Source organism: Macaca nemestrina, chromosome 1, assembly GCF_043159975.1.
Source record: "Macaca nemestrina isolate mMacNem1 chromosome 1, mMacNem.hap1, whole genome shotgun sequence".
NCBI lineage: Eukaryota > Metazoa > Chordata > Mammalia > Primates > Cercopithecidae > Macaca > Macaca nemestrina.
Window position 1 is genome coordinate 59,229,926 of NC_092125.1, and position 21,229 is coordinate 59,251,154.

The 21,229-nt window shown below is 44.9% G+C and overlaps 1 long non-coding RNA gene across 8 annotated transcripts; it reads right to left on the bottom strand.

The window, feature by feature from the left end:
* Positions 1–5,010: 5,010 nt before the first annotated feature.
* LOC105484708 (uncharacterized) lies at positions 5,011–16,948 on the bottom strand. Of its 8 annotated transcripts, none has more exons than XR_011612634.1 (5): positions 16,569–16,704; positions 15,702–15,815; positions 9,361–9,484; positions 6,110–6,211; positions 5,011–5,267 (listed from the first exon to the last, which is right to left on the bottom strand). It is a non-coding gene; the product is annotated as an uncharacterized lncRNA (long non-coding RNA). The 8 variants fall into 8 exon arrangements; XR_989165.3 differs by lacking the exon at positions 16,569–16,704 and adding an exon at positions 16,754–16,947 and having other exon boundaries at positions 5,017–5,267; XR_011612643.1 differs by lacking the exon at positions 16,569–16,704 and adding an exon at positions 16,754–16,948 and having other exon boundaries at positions 5,261–5,397.
* Positions 16,949–21,229: the final 4,281 nt, after the last annotated feature.

Here is a 21,229-nt window from a genome sequence, read left to right on the forward strand (position 1 = left end):
AGTGCTTCTCCCTTCCTTGTATCATAAAACTCAGCTTGTTTCATCTTGCTGTTTTAGAGAGAAAGCGCTTTATGCACTGTAAGCTAGTAATAGCAACAAAAACGATATGAGATTGAAGGGCTTTGTCCTCATTCAAAATCTGGAAATGTTATTTAGGGATCCACGTCTTTGCTACAGAGGACTTTCTGCGCGGCAACGTCTCTACCCCTACACACACACCTGAGAAGGAGAAATCGAGGGTTGGAGAGGGGTTGGTGTGGGCTGGGCCTGTGAAGAGTGTGCACAACAGCGTCCTTAGCCTGGTCCGCCTATCCCATGCTGGTGCTGGGCCTGGCAAAATGGGGCAAAGTGTGCATGGCCAGGATGCAGGGGTGGGGGTTCCCAGCTGCTACAGGGCAGGTGTGAACTTCTTGCCAGCTGTGAAGGAAAGAGGACTCATCTGAATTCAGGGCACCAGACCTGGAGTGAGGACACCGGGGCTTTGGCCCTGGCCCTGCCCCTGCCCCTAAGCCGCTGTGTTAGCCTGGAAAACATACCTCCCTTTTCTGGGCCTCAGCTTCCCTTACTTCACTTATCTGTAAAATGATTTGGTTGGATTATAAGATCCCCTTCAGCTTTGATATGTTGGGATTCCTTAGGGGTGGGTGGGAGGGGTATCAATATGGCCCAAACTTGAGGTTGGTGGCTGGATTAGCATATGGGCTGGGTCCAGGTGGAATCAAGCCCCTCGAAGGCCCTGTGAACTGAGGTGGGCACTTATCTGGAGGCCACTGAGTTTGTGTTCCTCTCTCCTACGCTTATGCCTTATTCCTCTTTATATCCTTGCCACCTGGCAGAGTGACCTGCGCTTGGTGGGTGCTCAGGAAGTGTTTGCTAAACTGAATTATATAGAATTAAATTAAACCTAGTTGGCAGGGAGCAGGGACAGGAGGCCTGTGGTGTGATGCAAAGGTCAGGGGCTTTGGAGCTAGAGTGACCAGGGCAGGAATCCTGGTTCTTCCCTTCCTAGTTGTGTGAATTTGGGTGGTTTCCTTTAGGACACCGCCTTTGGGTCTTTGGAAGTCTTTGGAATCCTTTCAGAAGTCTTGGTTTCCATGCCCATAAAATGGGATAAATATTACCAAATTTTCAAGATGGTTGTGGGGATATAATAAGTTTACATGTGCAAAGCACCTAGAACAGCATCTGGCACAAAGAGGAAGGCTCTATAAATGGCAATGTTAGCTCATTGTGGAGGTCAGAATGGCTGCTTTGGTGAGCAAGCTCAGGCAGAGACAGGATGCCTACCTCGTGGGGGCAGAAGAGATAGTTCAAGTACTGGAAAAAGACACTTCTTCCCCCGTATACGTTCTATGTGGAGGTGGGGACTTTCATGGGGACAAAAGCATGGGACTGAGTCTATCACCTCCAATGGATGACCCTCTGACAGACAACACTAAATATGCCCAATGCTGAGCTCACCATCTTCCTCATCAAACAGAAGGGAGGACTTCCACTGTCATTTGGCATTTCTGCAGCCCCTAGATTATGGCATCAAACTATCTTTGACTCCTTTCTCCTATTTCCACATCTTGTCTATCCAGGTGTCCCCAAGAAGTAGCTATTGTTACCCTGCCTGTATGTTTCCTCAGCTAGCATTCTGCTCCCTGAAATGCACTCCCTTCCTGTGTCCTCCTAGTTTCATCCTATCTTCCTCTAATTCTGTTTTCAGCACATCGCTCATTGCTCAATAATCTCTGGTAGCAAGCACCCTGTTGCATCTAATTCAGACCCCTCCACTTGGCAACCAAGCCAAGTGGTTACCATTTCTGTGCTTCCCCACCCCATCTCATCACTGGTTACTCCCCTCCCTGGCTGTCCCTACATTTGACTTTGCTCATTGCAGTCCTCCATAGGATATTATCATGCCTAGCCCTGCCAGTCATTATCTTTCATCTAATTCAACTCTCTGCCCAAGCACTTGCCTTGCAGAAGCTTTTCCCAAATAGTCCTACCTGACCCAGGGCACCTCATTCCCATGCATCCTCCATGTGCCCTGGTTTATGAGCCATGCCAGTGAAGTTAGTCTGAACCTATTCATTCAATTTAATTCCATAAACATGTGCCAAGCGCTATCTGTGAGCCAAACTCCAGGGCTCACAGATGCTAGGTACCCCAGGGATACAATAGACAAATCATATGTAACTCTGCTTTCAAGTAATGCACAACCTAATAGGAGACCAATCACATGGTTGGAATGTAGCACGAAAAGTGATGTGTTGTAGAAGTGAAGCAGCCTTGTTGTCTGTGGTGACACCCAAGGTTTGTTGTCTCCAGGCCATGAAGATCAAGGATGCAGACACACAAAGAGTGAGGTTAAGAGTGGAAATTTAATAGGTGAAAGAAAGAGAACAGCTCTCTGCTACAGAGAGGGGTCCTGGAAAAATGGGTTGCCGATTCAAGGTGAAATGCAGGGGGTTTTATAGATGAGCTAGTGGGGAGATGGTATCTCATCTATACAGGGCACCTCAAAAAAAGTTAGCACCAGGTGTGCCATCTGTATAGGGCACAAATCTCTGGCAGCCCCCAGCCCAATCTTTATTATGCAGGTGGCTTCTCTGCCTGAGCTTCTCCATGTTGCCCAGTTCTTTCTTACTGTACATGTGCTAACAAAAAAGGGAAGGTAGAGCCCCATGGTGAACATGCCTGGCCCCCCTGGTAGCCCTTTTCTATGAGTGCAGCTGCCAGCATTCCCCCATGCAAGCTTCCAGCTTCCTTATATATGTTTGCAGCCCAATCTTTCAGGCTACTCTGTGTTGGAAAAGAAATGATTTCTAGGACTGCTTCTTATTAGAAGGGAAGTTCTGCTAAGGACTTTTTTGTCCTTGCTGTCTGCCTAAATAATTTCTATCTCCTGTATCAGAAATGCTTTTTCCCTTCAAAAATTTTTTGAGCACTGTGCTAGGTGCTGGGGATATCTCAGTAAACAAGACAAACCCTGTCCCTGTTCCCACTGAACTTGAAGTTTATTGCAAGAAAATGACAAATCAACAAGCAATGACAATTCAGGATGGTAAGAGCTGTGCTGGGGGAAGGCTGCAGCGGCACTTGGGAAACCTAGACCAAGGGCCAGGGGAGCCCAGAATGGTGGAGAGGGGGCTTTGAGGGCAGTGAGGGCTACTTGGGCTGTGCCAGAGTGGTGGGGGCAGAACAATGTCACACCCCCAAATGTCCACATCCTAATCCCTGGAACTTGTGAATACTGTCTTACACAGTAAAAGGCACTTTGCAAATATAATTAAATTAAGGTCCTTGGTTGGGGAGAGCGGCTTGGATTATCCAGGTGGGCCCAATCTAATTAGATGGCTCCTTAACAGAGGAACCTTTCCTGGCTGTGGTTAGAGAAGAAGATGGACGTGGAAGTAGGGTCAGAGAGATGCTATGCTGCTGGCTTCAAAGATGCTGGCAGGGGCCACAAGACAAGGACTGTGGGTGCTGCAAAAGCTGGTCAAGGCAAGCCAATACATTCTTCCCTAGAGCTTCTAGAAGGAATGCAGCCCTGTAGACACCCTGATTTTAGTTCAGGAACACCTTTGTCAGACTTATGGCCTACAGAGCTGTCAGATAATGCATTTGTGTTGTGTGAAGCCACCAGGTTTACGGTAATTTGCGACAGCAGCCATGGGAAACAAATACTGTCGGGAAGGGGATGGGCAAAATTTGGGATGCAATTCAGGAGCAAGGTGATAGTGAGGAGGGCATTCTGGTGGGGGGCAGGGGCGGTGTAGGGAGAGCAAAGAGAGAGCACTGGGGAAGTGCAGGGAGAGGCATGTAGAAAAATAGCTAACGATTCAGTATGGGAAGGGAGGGCAGGGAGCCCAGTGACATCAGAGTCAGAATGTGAGCCAGGAGGGAGCAGGGAGCCCCTGGCTCAGGGCTCATGGAGAGGGTGGAGACCAGGTAACGTCAGCAATGCACTCTCTCCAGCAGAGGAGGCCTAAGGAAGCTCTGGAGCCTTCCACTGCTTCCTCTCAGGACTTAGCCTTCATCCTGCCCCCAAGTTTGGAGCTCTAGAACTCAGGCCAAAACCCATACCCTCTAGCTCATATCTGCTTTTATCCAATAACCCTAAAATCAGTTTGACTTTACGAGGCGAAATCTTGGCATCCATGCCACAGCTGAGGGTCTGGGTTCCTCCTCATTCCCTGTCTCTACCATTGGTGCTCTTGGATAGGGGATGAGCGCTGTCATTACTCCCAAATGGTGTCTACTCTCCCTGGCATCAATTATATGCCCCTGCTTTTCCTCTAATCCCCACCAAAGCTTATCTGTCCAGTGTCTCATCACCTCAAGCTCCTATGAGATGATTAACTTCCTAATTTTTGCATTAGCAACCATGTCTTAGACACACTAAAAGATCATCCAGCCTAAACAGAGAACAAAGCTCAAATGACAGAATACAGATATGTGTTAACACTCTCAAAGGGGCAGTAATGTGGGAGTACAAAGAAGCGCTTGACCCACCTCTTATAGGACATTGCCCTCTAGCCACAGATGGCAGGTCAGGTGCCTGACAATGTCTTTGAAATAGTATGGGCACCATCCTCAGATACCTGAGTACCTCTTATCTCTCTGGCTGTAGCAGGATTTCTCAGGCATCAGGGAGATGGGGGCACTGAGCTCAGGGCAGAGAGTGCCCTGCTGTGTAGTACCCTTTTCTAGCTTGGCAAGCCCCTGGATAGGCACACTCTTTTTGGCTGGGGTCCCCATATTTGCCTTTTTATACACACACACTGCACTCTCAACACCACTTGACTAAAGCAACTCTTAAGCAAACAGCAATTGCACTTTAAAAAAAAAGAGAGAGAGAGATGAGGGTTTTGCTATGTTGCCCAGGCTGGTCTGGAACTCTTGACCTCAAGCGATCCTTCTGCTTTGGCCTCCCAGTGTTGGGATTATAGGCATGAGCCCATGCGCCTGGCTGAATTACATTTTAATTGAACAAAACTTAGAATAAAAGCATTATTCTACCTAAAGCTTAATAAATGACAAACACTGCCTGGTTTACTATTTTTTATATGTAAATGCACATACAGATGTAATATGCACACCCATATTTAAATTGATATACTAGACCCAGTTTATGTCAGGCATTCTACCAGCAGTTGCCCATTAGGCACCCTGATGTACACCGTCCTGGGTGCTACGTGTTCAGCTCCCTGTGTTGTATTTTTCTTGGTTCAGCTCCCACCACTGCACATGTTCTTTTGGTTGTAGACTTCATGGCACTGCATAAATAGAGGATAACAGCTCACTTTTTGGTTTCAATGTTCTTAACTTCATCAAATATCTTGGGTTTTTGTTTGTTTTTCAGCTTGCAGTAGTGAGTAGGAGGCAGCGTAGGGTTGTGGTAAGGCCCTGGAACCAGAAATCATAAGTTCCGGCTTCTAGTTTGAACTTACTCCTGTCAAAGCACTAGCCCATTGGGTCTCAGTTTCCCCCTGAAAAGATTTGTTTAGAAGAGCAGCTTTTAAACTTTCAGGTCTTGTGTCTTTTTACATTCTTAAAAATTATTGAGGTTAGGCCGGGCATGGTGGCTCATGCCTGTAATCCCAGCACTTTGGGAGGCCGAGGCAGGTGGATCACCTGAGGTCAGGGGTTCAAGACCAGCCTGACCAACATGGAGAAACCCTGCCTCTACTAAAAATACAAAATTAGCCAGGCGTGTGGTGCATGCCTGTAATCCCAGCTACTTGGGAGCCTGAGGCAGGAGAATTGCTTGAACCCAGGAGGCAGAGGTTGCGGTGAGCTGAGATTGTGCCATTGCACTCCAGCCTGGGCAACAAGAGCAAAACTCCATCTCAAAAAAAAAAAAAAAAAGATTGAGGTTATATTGGGGGAAAATTTTTTTTTTTAATTGAGGACCTTAAGGAATTTTTGTTTATCTGGGTCCTATCAATATTTGCAGTATTAAAATTAAAACAAAATTTAATCATATTTATGTAACAACAATGAATTCATTATATGTATAAGCACCTTTTGGTGAAAAAAAACAACAACTATTTTTCTAAAAGATAAAATTTAGTAAGAAGAGTGGCATTAATTTATATTTTTATAACCCCCCCCTTACCATCCGGTTGAATAGAAGACAGGTGCATTCTCACATCTGGTTCTGCCTTCAGTCACTTGCAATATCACATGCCATCTAACCTTCGGAAAACCCCACTATATGCTTGTAGGAGAATGAGTGAAAACAGCAAGTAACATCTTAGTATTTCTAGGAAAACAGTTAGAACTCGTTTCCCTAAAAGAGTCTTGGAGGCCCACAGAGTCCTCAGACCATACTCTGAAAACTGCTGCTTCAGAAGGCCCTAAGTTTCCTACCAGACCTGATATTCTGAAGTCTTTCTGATAATACTCTATGGTAGCATTTTTCAAAATACGCTTCAGGGAGTATGCTCCCAGGAACAGTATCATGGGATGTTACTGTACATGGGATGCAAACTGTCTGTGGGGAAAATGTGGTTTCTATGAATAAATTAGTTCGGGGAACCTTAAAGTAAATTAAATAGGCACATTTTACTTCAGAACTTTTCAGATACTTTGATGTGATAAAACATATTGTGACTCCCTTACAATACATTATTGTGTCTAGTGTTTCCCACAGTTTTGACCACAAACTCTTTTTTGAAGAGCATCCTTCAAGACTAGTGTACCAAGGAACACACTTTGGGAAGTGCTGCTCCAGTGACTTCTAGATCCTTTCCCTGAGTATTAACAGATCAGGTTCTATCATTTGGAACCAATTTTCCTCTAAATAAAATTCTACTTATGCACTTTTTGGTTCTTTTAATGCAGATACTTTATGATAGCCATTTCTAAGGCTAAGAGAACTTCAAGTTGCTAAAATAGATAAGGTGCATTTGGCTGAAAATTAAGTGTAAAGAATATTAGTAACTATGTGAATAGTAGTATATATTTATTGGGTGATTGAATAATAATTCCATGTATTGAGCATCTACTACATGCCAGGAACCTTTTTTTTAGGAGTGATCAAGAGTGTGTGGTATTAGTGGAGGTATAGACATATAGAACAGAGAACCCAGGGATAGATCTAAGTAAATATGCCCAGTTGATTTTTTTTTTTCCTGAGACAGGATCTCTGTCACCCAGGCACAATCATGGCTCACTGTAGCCTTGACTTCCAGGCTCTTGAGTAGCTGGGACTATAGGCATGTGCTACCATGCTGGGCTAATTTTTTAATTTTTATTTTTTGTGGAGACAGAGTCTTGCTATATTGTGCAGGTTGATCTCGAACTCCTGGGTTCAAGCAATCCTCCCACCTCGGCCTCCCAAAGTGCTGGGATTCCAGGTGTGAGCCACCGTGCCTGGCCTTATGCCCTATTGATTTTTGACAAAAGTGTACAAGCAATGAAGTGGAGGAAAGATAGCCTTTCAATGAATGGTGCTGGAACAACTGGACATACATAGGGGAAAAAAAAAAAAAAGAACCCTGACTGAAGTCTCATACCTTGTAAAAAATGTAACTCAAAAAGAATCATAGACTTAAATGTAAAACCGAATAGAAAAAAATCATAAGAGAAAGTTATTGGAATCTAGGGCTAGGCAAACAATTCTAAACACCAAAAGTACAATCCACAAAAGAAAAAAAAATGATCAATTGGACTTCATCAAAATTAAAAACTTTTGCTCTCTGAAAGACCCTGTTAAGAGAATAAAAATATTTGCACGTGACATATCTAATGAAGGACTGGTATGTAATATATATGAAGAACTTTTACAACTCAACAGTAAAAAAAATACAATTAGAAAGCAGGCAAAAGACATAGACATTTCACTAAAGAGGATATACATATGGCAAATAAGTACACGAAAAGATATTCAACATCACTAGCCATTAGGGAAATGCAAATTAAAATAATGAAGACAGAGTGTGGTGGCTCATGCCTATAATCCTAGCACTTTGGGAGCCTGAGGCAGGCAGATTGCTTGAACCCAAGAGTTTAAGAGACCAGCCTGGGCAATATGGCAAAACCCTGTCTCTACCAAAAATACAAAAACTTAGCTGGGTGTGGTGGTGCACGCCTGTAGTACCAGCTACTCGGGAGGCTGAGGTGGGATGATCACCTGAGCCTGGGAAGTTGAAGCTGCAGTGAACCGTGGTCATGCCACTGTACTCCAGCCTGGGTGACACTGTGAGACCCTGTCTCAAATAAAAAATAAAAAACCAGGCCAGGCACGGTGGCTCACACCTATAATCCCAACACTTTGGGAGGCTGAGGCAGGCAGATCACCTGAGGTCAGGAGTTTGAGACCAGCCTGGTCAACATGGCGAAACCCCGTCTTACTAAAGATACAAAAATTAGCCGGGCATGGTGGCGTGCGCCTGTAGTCCTGGCTACTTGGGAGGCTGAGGCATGAGAACTGCTTGAACCCAGGAGGTAGAGGGTGCAGTGAGCCAAGATCACGCCACTGCACTCCAATCTGGGTGACAGAGTGAGATTATGTCTCAAAAAATAAAAGTAAATAAATAATAAATAAAAAATATTTTAGAAATAAAAATAATGAGCTATTACTACATATCTATCAGAATGGCTAACTATGTATCTATCGGAATGGCTAAAATAAAAACAATAGTGACAATTCCAAATGCTGGTGAGGATGTGAAGGGATTGGCTCACTCATACATTGCTGGTGGGGACAGAAAATGACACAGCCTCTTTGGAAAACAGTTTGGCAGTTTCTTTAAAACTAAACCTGGAACCACCACATGACTCTAGGCAATTGCACTCCTTGGCATTTAGCCTAGAAAAAAAGAAGACTTATGTTCACATAAAAATCTGTCCATGAATGCTTGTAGCAACTTTATTTAAAATAGCCCTAAACTGGAAACAACTCAGATGTCCTATTATGGGTGAACAGTTAAACAAACTTCAGTACATCTGTACCGTGAAATAGAACTCAGCCAAAAACAAACAAAAAAGGAATCAACTATTGACATATGCAACAACTTTGATGAATCTCCAGAGAATTATGTTGAGTAAAAATACCAATCCCAAAAGTTTGCATACTGTATGATTCCATTTATATAAATTCTTGAAATGGCAAAATTGTAGAAATGGAAAACACATTAGCAGGTATTAAGGACGGGGTGGAGGTGGATATGACTATAAAAGACAAAGTAAGGGATCGTTGTAGTGATGGAAATGTTTTGTATCTGGATTATGGAAATGTTAATAACCTGGTTTTAATACTGTACCATCATTTAATAAGATGTTATAAGTGATCTTTGTGTATTATTTCTTATAACTACGTGCAAATCTACAACTGTCTCAAAAGTTAATTTTTTAGAAGCCTACCTGAATTAGTCAAGATGCTAACTTGCAGTCTAACTCAAATTTGCTTTATTAAGCTGAGCCATATAAAATTGCCAATATTTGACTGCTTTCGACTTACAAAAATGGTGGTTTCATATGGTTCAACCTAAAAAATACAATAAATAGTAATGCATTAGCACACATAACTGGGAAATTAATCTGTAGAACCAGCTTCAGGCACAGTGGGAGCCAATAGAGAAATGGTATCCTGAGGGCTCTGTCACTGTCTCCATTTCTTGGCTCTGCTTTCCTCTGTGAACTTCCTTTATTCTCAGACAGGATCATTTCACCTCTTTGGAAAGATGCTGCCAATGACCTCAGCCCTGCATTGTTGTGGCTTATGAACATCAAAGAAAAAGTGACCATCTTTATCATAGCATCCATGGGACCAATCTCAGGGAAGACGCTAATTGGCTTTACTTCCGTCACCAGTTGATCCATCAACCAATTATTGTGGCCAGGTTGATGAATAATTCTGATTGGCTGTCTCCATAGGGAGGGTGAGACACCATAATTAACTGCTGTCAGGCCCAATCGGATGCTAAGCAAGGAAAAAACAGATTGCTTGTTTTTCACAGGAACGGATAAGGAAAGGACAATGGGTAACTTGTTTTTTATTTTACTTTTCCATTAAAATTTTTCCTTAATGAGCATGCATCACATTTTATCACTTTTTTTTTCTTTTTTTTCTTTTTTCTTTTTTTTTTGAGACTGAGTCTCACTCTGTCGCCCAGGCTGGAGTGCAGTGGCGGGATCTCAGCTCACTGCAAGCTCCGCCTCCCGGGTTCACGCCATTCTCCTGCCTCAGCCTCCCGAGTAGCTGGGACTACAGGCGCCCACCACCTTGCCCGGCTAGTTTTTTGTATTTTTTAGTAGAGACGGGGTTTCACCGTGTTAGCCAGGATGGTCTCGATCTCCTGACCTCGTGATCCGCCCGTCTCGGCCTCCCAAAATGCTGAGATTACAGTTTATCACTTTTTAAGAGAAAATTGTGTGTGTGTATATATATATACATATATACACACACTCATTATCATTTAGGAGAGATAAAAGTCCAGCATGAGTTGAAGTCTGCCAAAAATTCAAAGAATACTCAAAAAGGGCTCTTTTATAAAGTTATATTAGCAACTTAGAGATAGAAGAAGATATAGGTTTGCTACCTGGAGCCAAGCGTATAATGCTTATGGTGAATACAGAAAAAGGAGAACAGAAATGCAGACAATGTTTTATGTGTATGGTTTCCACCAAAGAGAATTGTCTTTTAATTTTCTTTTTTTTTTTTTGAGACAGAGTCTTGCTTTGTCACCAGGCTGGAGAGCAGTGGCGTGATCTCGGCTCACTACAACCTCTGACTCCCTAGTTCAGGGGATCCACCTGCCTCAGCCTCCCAAGTAGCTGGGATTACAGGCACGCATCACCATGCCCAGCTAATTTTTGTATTTTTAGTAGAGACGGGATTTCACCATGTTGGCCAGGCTGGTCTTGAACTCCTGATCTCGTGATTCACCCACCTCGGCCTCCCAAAGTGCTGGCATTATAGGCGTAAGCCACCGCGCCTGGCCAATTGTCTTTTAATTTTAAAGGGTGGGACCTTGCTTAGCCAGAATAGCAGACTGAAATGGAGGCCCTGATTGTAAGCAATTGCTCTCCACTCATGTCCCCTGATCACTTATGCATGGAGTCCTAATTAGGGGAAAAGATTTAGACTGTCAGGAGCAGGGGAAAGCAAAAAGAAAAAGCAGATAAGCTATAAGTCTGCCTTTCTTAGTGGTCCAGGACATATAGCCTTCCAGTGCAAATAACTCACCATCTTTCTGTGCCTGACTTACCACCAGACCCTCAGCTGATAGAAAAATGCAAGTTAGCTCACTGCAACCTTGGCATTATCAATATTGCATGTAGCCCCCACCAGAACACAGCACAGGCACCATCCTATAAAATCCCAGCAAACCTTTGTCTCCTTGCAGTCAGCTCCTCTCTTGCTAATTTGTCTGTTGCTTTTTTGCAATGTGTTTTTCTACTTTCTTTAATAAATCTGCCTTTCTTTCCTGTGACTGTCTTGGTATATTCCTTTTACCATCCACACCACTGGCCCCAGTTAGTCACTGCCCACGATACTATGTATGAGCTTCACAACTTTTTTCCAAGTCCATCTAGTATTGGACTTGGAAAAAAAGACCATGAATCTTTTTTTTTTTTTTTTTTTTTTTTTTTTTGAGACAGAGTCTCACTCCGTCACCTAGGCTAGAAACGCAGTGGTATGATCTCAGCTCACTGTACCCTCTGCTTCCTGGGTGCAAGCAATTCTGGTGCATCAGCCTCCCAAGTAGCTGAGATTACAGGCACCTGCCACCATGCCCAGCTAATTTTTGTGTTTTTAGTAGAGATGGGGTTTTGTCATATTGCCCAGGCTGATCTCGAACTCCTGGCCTCAAGTGACCCGCCTATGTTAGCCTCCCAAAGTGCTGGGATTATAGGTGTGAGCCACCATGCCCAGCCTGACATTTTATAGTTTTATGAAAGACTCTTCTACCAGCGGTCAAAAGGGAGAAAATAAACCCCAGTCCTGTCATATATTTTGTTTTTTAATTTTTTTAAATGGAGGTATAACAGATCTACCATAAAGTGTATAAGCCCCTGTGTACAGCTGCATGAATTTTTACACTGGAAAACTCAGGGCTAGGAGCCAGGATCCCTGGTTCTGCCACAGCTCTGCTGTTAAATCTCTGTGTGATTCTGAGTAGGGCAACTCTTTCCTTCTGAATTTCAGTTTCCCTAACTGTAAAGTGACAGCACTAAACAAGATCATTATTTTACAAAGCGTGCTATGTGTATGCAAGCCAATTCTAAGTGTATTTGGAAGGGTTTTTATTTTGATAGAGATGTATTTTTTTATTTTTTAAACCTTCATATCGAGTTACAATTTGCATAGGATAAAGTATACAAATCTTAATTGAAGGGTTCAGTGAATTGTTACTGTAACCGCCTGATGGGTTCTTCTAGCTGCACAAACAAAATCAGTTCCTAAAGACCATGGCACTGCAGTAAACAAAGAGTTTAATTGATGCGGGGCCAGCCACGCCATGCGGGAGACAGAGTTATTACTCAAATCGATCTCTCTGGAGGCTCAGAGGTTAGGGGTTTTTCAAAGCTAGTTTGGTGGACAGGGGTCTAGGGCATGGGGAATGCTGATTGGTTGGGTCAGAGATAAAATTACAGGGAGCCAAAGCTGTCCTCTTGGGCCGAGTTGCTTCTGCGTGGGGCCACAGGAGCGGCTGGCGAGTCCAGGTGGAGCATGGTGTTAGACATGGGAAAAACTTGAAAAAGCTGTTCTTGGGTTGTACAACAGTGACGTTATCCACAGGAGTCACTGGAGAAGTTGCATATCTTGTCACTTCCAGAATAATGACTGGCAATCATTTATGTCTACACCTTAGCTGAATTCAGGCTTCTCTATCCTCCTAGCCTGGTGGTCTCTTATTAGCTTTGCAAAGGTGGTTGAGTTTTGGGGATGGGCGATTATCCTTTAAACTATAAACTAAATGTCTCCCGAAGTTAGCTTGGCCTAAGCCTAGGAATAATTAAGGGCAGCTTGAAGGCCAAAGGCAAGATGAAGCTTAGCTAGATCAGATCTCCCCTACTGCCATAAGTTTCTTACTAATTTTTGCAAGGATGGCTTCATTACCTATGCATAAACTTGTGTAACTATAGATGTAAATCATTCCCAGTTCCCCCAGAAAGCTCTTTGTGCCCTAGTTACCTTCACTATGAAGGTAACTAGAATTCTGAGTTTTTTCAACATAGATTGGTTTTGCCTGTTCTTGAACTTCCTGTAATTAAATCATACAGTAACTACTCTTCATCTGTGCCTGGCTTTTCTGGGTCATCATGTTTGTGAAAATTATCCATATTGTTCTATGTAGCAGTAGTTCATTCATTTGCATTGCTAAATAGTATTCCATTGTATGAATATACCACAATTTAGTTATCCATTCTATTGCAGCTGGACATTTGCGTTGTTTCCAGTCTTTGGCTATTGTGAACAAAGCTACTACTATTGTAAATGTCTTTTGGTGGACATGTGCACTCATCTCTCGGGTGTATACCTAGGAGTAGAATTGCTGAGAAATAGGGTACTCAGGGTTATCACCATACACAATCTTGTATGAATCTTATATGACTATATACAGGTGTATTTTAGGGGAGGGGGATAAAGATGATCTTAAACTTTTTCAGATTCTTACAGAGATCTTCTAATTTAAAAAGGTTTTTAGGCCAGGAATGGTGGCCCACACCTGTAATCTCAGCATTTTGGGAGGCTGAGTCAGGTGGATCACTTGAGGTCAGGAGTTCAAGATCAGCCTGGCCAACGTGGTGAAACCCCGTTTCTACTAAAAATACAGAAATTAGCTGGGCGTGGTAGCAGGTGTCTGTAATCCCAGCTAATTGGGAGGCTGAGGCAGGAAACTCTCTTGAACCCGGGAGGCAGAGTTTGCAGTCAGTTGATATTATACCACTGCACTTTAGCCTGGGCAACAAAGCGAGACTGTCTCAAAAAAATATAACATAACAAAACATAACATAACATAAGATGGTTTTTAGTTTCCTGGTAAACAAAATCCTGGAGCGGGGGGCATTATTTTTATTTTTATTTACTTATTTATTTTCAAGTCAAGGTTTCACTTGTCACCCAGGCTGGAGTACAGTGATGCTATCATGGCTCACTGCAGCCTTGACCTCTTGGGCTCAAGCGATCCTCCCACCTTAGCCTCCCAAGTAGCTGGGACTCCAAGCTTGTGCCATCATGCCCAGCTAATTATATATTACCTTTTTTTTTTTTTTTTTTTTTTTGTAGAGACGGGGTCTCACTACGTTGCCCGGGCTGCTCTGAACTCCTGGGCTAAAGCGATTAGAGGGAGGGTTTTAGAATGCACACATTTGCGTAAAGAACTTAGATGAGGAGAGTGCACATGCTTAGAAAATTGCGGAAACTGCAAAGCTGTGTCTAGGTATAGAGGTGGGTTGGGGAAGAGGGTACAGGAGCAGGGAATATCAGGATCCAAAAAGATACTGTAAGGTTGAAATGAAGGCTGAATCTAAGTTTCCCACTTACACAAATATGAGTGGGACAGCTAAAAGTAACTGAGGATAGCTTAGTGAATAGCACAAGTATAATGTGACTGACAAGAACAAACAAGCAAGCTAATTTGACCTCAGGCTGAATTAGAGGAACTTAGGACCTAAGAACTCATTTTCTCTAGAATAAGGGTAGTGGTGATCCACCAACTCTGCACCAGTAGCCTACAGCTGGGTGCTCTGTTCCATGTTAGGGACACATGCTCCAAGGAACACAGACCAGAATGCATTTAGAGGACAGTGGTCAGTGTGGTGAAGGCCTTGAACCCTGCCACATGAGGAACAGCTGTAGGAAATGGGACATTGTCCTAAGAAAGAAAAATCTTGGTGGTGATAGCAGTCTTTGGCTATCTGAGGTGATGTCATGTGGAAGAGGAATGAGTTGCCCAGAGAGATTTATTGCTGTCACTGATAGTGTTCACACATTTTTTTTTTTTTTTTTTGGATGGGCACTTGCTGAAGCTATTTCAGAGGGAAAGTAAATATCAGATGAAAAGTTTGATGAATGACTCTGAGTTCCCTTTTAACTCTGAGATCCTGTGAATCTGGCTGTGTGACCGTGACTTGGTCACTGAACTTGGAACCTTAATTCTTCATCTGTAAAATAATAGAGTAGACTAAGGATTCTTTAGCGCTGAACACAATCTACTGAGTTGCTGCCCAGAGAAGCTAGGTAGTGTTACATATTCCCAATCTTCAGCTGTGACTCCTGCAGTTAGGGTGCTTTGGTCGTAAGCAACAGAAACTGACCGTTTAAAGAAAAAAAAAAAAAGTTTGTTGGAAAGCAGTGGGAAATTCATATAATCTATGAAATGACTGAAGAACAAGACTTGAAGAAGGCCGAAACTAGAGCGTCCTCCCCTGGTATGCCATGGAGGTGCATTGGCTGTAATGGATTTTTCCCTTATTCTTAGGTCACTATTCAACATTCAAAGTCCAGATGACAGAGTCAGTCCCTTGGACCTAACTTGGACTCAAGCCTGCTCCTTGGCAAGAAGATCAGGACACCTTGATTGTCAGCCCAAGGTCATTCCCCAAGATGAAATCAAAAGCTATTACCAGAACAAGACCAAATAACATGTCCCCTACAACCTCCACCCTTTTCTCTCCCATTTATGATAGCACATCAGACTCAAGAGAGTGAGCTGCATTATGATGGAAATAATCTTCAATCTATTTCAACTTACCTTTAAAAGCAAAAAATGCACTCATCTGGATGCTCACATTTTTACCAGTAGTAGCCCACGTGACATGTCATAACTGGGTGCTGAAATGCTGACAAGTCTGAGAACACGACTCCCCTAGGAGACAGACACGCTGATGGGCTTGTGCATTCACAAACAGATATCGGATGCCTACTATGTGTCAAGGCCTGTGCTAGACACCGAGACTCATTATGTCAGTGCAAAAAATGGAAAGGTTAAATGTTTGCCCCGGGGTAAACGCAAAGGGCAAGTGCATTGCATCAGGGTTAAACAGGGTGGGGTTGGCCAAGGAGGGATTCCTTTCAGGCCCGGGCCTCGCAGCCCAAACGTGCCCCGCCCTAGCCCCACCCCCGAGTGACCCCCACACTCCAGCCGTCCAATCCCGTCGCCACCCTGTCCAGTCTCCACCACGGGAGGCTCCAGTCCGGGTCCAGGCCGCCTGGGGCGTTTGCAGTCCTCTGTGGGAGATGGCGCCTCCCAGAATGAGAACATTTCCGTCCCGGGCCAGCAGGTGTTACCTGAGTAAGACTGAGATTCTCTCACCAGGCGACAAGGCTTGTTGTGCCCGAGACAGGCACAGCTCAGATTCCCTCCCCGTGGTAATTAACCCAGGGAAAAATGTAACCAATCCCCGAGACTCGGGCCTCCAGCCAGCCGCCCGCTCGCTCCGTCCTTCCCCACGCGAGGGCCAAGCCTGGAAGGATTGCGGGGGGCGGGGGGCGGTGAGGGCGGCGGGTGGAGGTGGGAGGGCTTGAGATGGATCCCGGCTGGGAGGACGTCCCAGGCCCCCTGCCGGGCGGCGGGCTAGAAGCGTGAGGCGAAGGTCATGGAAAGCCCGCCGGGACCCACCGCGGGGGTGCACTGGTCGCTGTGTCCCGGGCGCCGCGGCGATTTACCGCGCCTGGAGGTCACCGCTCCGCATCCCAGGGCGGGGCAGGAGGCTGGGTCCTGCTGATCCCAGAAGACATAGCAGCACGGAGACACTAATCCGCTGTTTTTACACATAAACACTTCACACGAGAGAGATTACGTACCTCACATTGCAGTCATAGAGGGATCTGTGGGTGTTAGAGGCTTTCAGCTCCTGCTCTCGGATGCATTGTGGGACAGAGCTTAGCGGGGAGGGAGCAGAGGCCGCGGCAGCCTCGCGGGTTCTAATCTCCCACCTGCCGCTCGCCCTAGATCATGGGGTCTCCCTGGACCTCAGTTTTCTCATCTGCGCAGTGGGTTAAGCTAAAACCTGTGCATCTCTCTGCCTTTTAAGGATAAAACTGAGACTCCGAAGAGTGTTTGGAAAAAACACGTCAGGAGTATGCAAGGGTTTGTTTGAACTGTGGATCTCATATCCCTGTCTGGCCTGCACATTTGCTCACCAACGAATGCCAATTTCATTGTTTTTTTTTGTTTGTTTGGTTTTGGTTTTTTTTTTAATGGTGGTAATTGACTTGAAGGAAACCAACCTAATTGCTTGGCTGGATGAGTGTAGAGAGGCAGGGGATGACCAGGTGGAAGAGGGCTGCTGCTTTGCAGAGATTCTCTCAGGGAAAGAAGGAATGGGACTAAGGCCTGGAGTGTGATTTTTTTTTTTTTAATTTTTTAAATTTTTTTGTAAAGATTCCTGTGATCAGAACCACTCTTAAGTCTGCTGAGTAGAGTAGTAGACCGGAAATCATTTTGAACCAAACCTCTCATTTAACAAATAAGGAAAGCGAGGCCCAGATAGGAGAAAGTGACTTACCCAAGGGGACACAGCTGTTGGCCAGAGGCAGCTCTGAGATTACTTTGAGGCTGATTGAAACTACTTTCCCTGACCTGGACTTTAGTCTCATCTCCCCCAGGCTCCACTCCATGTGAAACCAGGTTTTAGGATTTGGGCCTTTCCCCCAAATAATTCATGGAGTTGTTTACTGCTTCCAAAGCATTTTGAATTCCTCTGGTTAAAGGTACTCTCTGTCACTATGTCTCTCAAACGAGGCAAGGCAGGAGGTTTCAGGGGTTAAGGAGTGAGTACTCACTGGTGTGGAATTTAGCAGAGGTGAGATTTTCATGGGCACTGTGTACTTTATCAGTTTACAACTTGCTGTTAATAGAGGCCATTAATCACAGCCAACTGCAGCTGGCTTAGCCTGGGACAGGGACTGTCCAGCTATGATTAGGAGGGGCAGGCGCAGGCAGGAGTGACCAGGGAAGGACCTCCTACAGTTACCCTTGAGGCCCGAAAATCAGTCCTAGGAAGAAGACGGTGGAATAAGTGCTCCCAATATGAAGACACTGGCACATATAAATGGTGTCTCACTGTCTCCGGCTGAGTCCTTCCAAATGACCCAAACTGAGTAAAATGCCTAACACAGTGTCTGGCACACATTAGGTGCTTAATGAATACTCTGGAATTTGAAAGGCCTTGCCCCAAACATCAAGATATCATTTTATTCCCATGTTACAAGCATGGAAACAGAGGAATAGAAAGGTTAAATCATTTTATCCAAGTTATAGAGCAAGGAAGTGGCAGAGCTGGGATTCAAACTCAGACCCTCTGGCTCCAGAGTGCATCCTCTGAGCCACCCAGCAGGGATGGGCCTGGGAAGAACTTACTAACAGTCTAGTTGTCAGCCTCAGACTCTATCCACCCAAAATATCCTCCCTCCCTCTAGCTGGGTGTGTGCAGCTCTTGCTGGAGAAGGGGTGACCAAGATGACCTCTGGAGGCCCTTGCAGATTTACAATCCTCCAATCCCCCCCTGGAGAATTCCTCCCTCTCAGACTTCACTTGCTTCTCTTTCTGTACTGTCCAACAGGCTGGTCTGGGCCTCCTGACTGAGTTCAGCTGTCGCTGTGGGACAGAAGAGGAGTGTGCAAACCCTGCAGGATTAGGGTTGCTGATGAGGCAGCCATCAGAAGACATCACTTGACAGGGCCTCTCTATTTCATGAGTCATGAGGGCTGAGCTTGGAGCCCTCTTCCTGCTCCTCCAGAAGCCCTGGCCTCCCCGTGACCCAGCCCTTCTTGTTTCCACCTGATGCTTCTCTCACAGCTGCCATGATTTCATAATCTTTTGTTATAACGTTCCACGTCATCCCTCCATCATCTGGTCTCAGCTCACACAGAGGGCTAGGAGGTAAAAAAGTCCACTTCCTGCTTCTCAGCTGGATGACCCCTCCTCCATGCCCAACTGAGAGCTCTTCTTACAAATCTCCATAGAAGGGGGTTCTTCATGTTTCTTGTCAATGTTTTTCAGTGTTGACAACTTATAAGTCTGGGGCATTTGGTGAAATGGAATTTCTGGGGGAAGGCTTTCAGGGATTTGTTGGGGGCATATATAAGGATTTAAAGTATTCAGATAATCTAGCTCAGGGGTCTGCAAACTTTTCCTGTAAAGGCCTAGATAGTGAATATTTTAGGCAGGTTATACAAGTTCTGTGGCAACGACTCAGTTCTGCTGTTAGAACACAAAAGCGGCCACAGGTGATAGGTAAATAAATGAATGTGACTTTTTCCAATAAAACTTTATTTACAAAACTAGACTGTAGACCAGGTTAGGCTTGTGAGCCATATAGTTTGCTGGTCTCTGATAGAAGTGGTTTAAGGTTGGGGCCTGGGTGGGCACCCCAGGAGGCAGCAGTGGGCAATTATTGTGTAATGCCGTTGGCTGGACCTGCACAAGCATGGGACACTTCCCTCACCCCTCCCACCAGAGGTCATCGGTGAACAGAGGCCACTGGGGAGCACTAATCAAGGGTCAAGATTGCTCTTCTGTAATGGAGCTGTGGGGTGCTGTGTCAAAAGGGAGGAGGAGACCCATCAGTCATTTTTTTTTTTACACGGAGTCTAACCCTGCCACCTAGGCTGGAGTGCAGTGGAGTGATCTCGGTTCACTGCAACCTCCACCTCCTGGGTACAAGCGATTCTCCTGCCTCAGCCTTCCAAGTAGCTGGATTACAGGCATTTGCCACCATGCCTGGCTAATTTTTGTGTTTTTAGTAGAAATGGGGTTTTGCCATGTTGGCCAGGCTGGTCTCAAACCTGTGACTTCAGGTGATCTGCCGGCGTTGGCCTCCCAAAATGCTGGGATTACAGGCTTGAGCCACCGCACCTGGCCCCCACAGGTCTTCTGACCACTGTATTCAGTCCTGACCTGCCCAGACAGCCTTCTCCCTAAGGAAGGAGACCCACACAAATCTCAATGACGAATGCATTTATCTTCTCCGGCTGGAGCAGCAGCAGCTTACTAGGCCTTTTGGATGCACTTCAGAAGAAATCCGGAAGCAGAACCTCATTAGATTATGTGTGGCTGGTGAGGTGATTTTTGCTCAGGACAGGGTGCCCAACGGCTCTGGGAGGTCTTTGGTGAGGAGGGACCTCGAGGAGTTACCTCAGATGTAATGGACTTATTTCACTTCCTCTGGGGCATCCCTCTTTCTTCCACCTCTAAGCCTCTGCATATGCTGTTTCCTCTGCTGCTTCTTCCATCTTCTCCACTTAGCTAAGTCCTTCTCATGCTGTCAGCTCCTCCAGGAAGCCTCCTCAGATTGCTCTTCTCCCTCAGTTTGGTTGATCTTCCTGTATGTGCTCCCATTGAGCTCTGATTCATAGTCTCCCACTAACGCCTTTGTTTTGCTTCTCTGTGATCACTTGTTTCACCTGTATCTTCCGCTAGAATGTAAGTTAGACTGAAAACTCTGTAAGGACAAGGACCCCAGCATCTTGCACAATATCTGGTCTACATAAGTAGTTCAATAAATATGTATTAAATGAATTAATGAATTTCACTCACGTCAGTGGGCAGAACTTTCCTTTAACTATTGTGAAAATGAACGCGTCCATCACATTCTCTGTAAACCTTACAAGAAGTTTGAGAGAGCCACGATCCTTTCCTGTGGTTATAGAACCAACCTTTCCCTTTCAGCTTCTGTTCCTATTAGTATGTGTGCCGCATGTTCCAAGAATTGTTTGAACAGAGGCAGACACCTTGCTTCAGTGGGCCTTCATTTGGAGAGGAAAGTGATGGGAGGAATATTTTCCTGGACTCCTCCTGGAAGGGGAACTTCCTGTCTCCCTTTATTCTTAAGCACCATATTATTTCTCCATGACTTAGTTCCCCTTCATAAGTATGAAGGTATACCCAGAGCTCTAGGAGGCCAAGAGAGGAGGATCACTTGAGTCCAGGAGTTCGAGGTTGCAGTAAGCGATGATGAGTGTGCCACAGCACTCCAGCCTGGGTGACAAAGTGAGACCTTGTCTCTAAAAATAAATACATACATACATACAAAATAAGTACAAAGGTACAGTGTTTTGTTTTGTGTGCGTGTGTGTGTGTGTCTGTCTGTGTTGTTGTGTGAAGGAACCCTTGGTAGAGTGAATGTTTACCTTGGGAGTAGTTTGAGGGGTTTTCTTTTGAAAGGGGTGTTCCTGAGCTCATTGTGTTCTTCAGAAAATTCCAACTGTAACTGGGATTAGGATTTTTACACCACTGCAAATTAACTGCAGACCACCCCCAACCCTCCTCTCCCACCA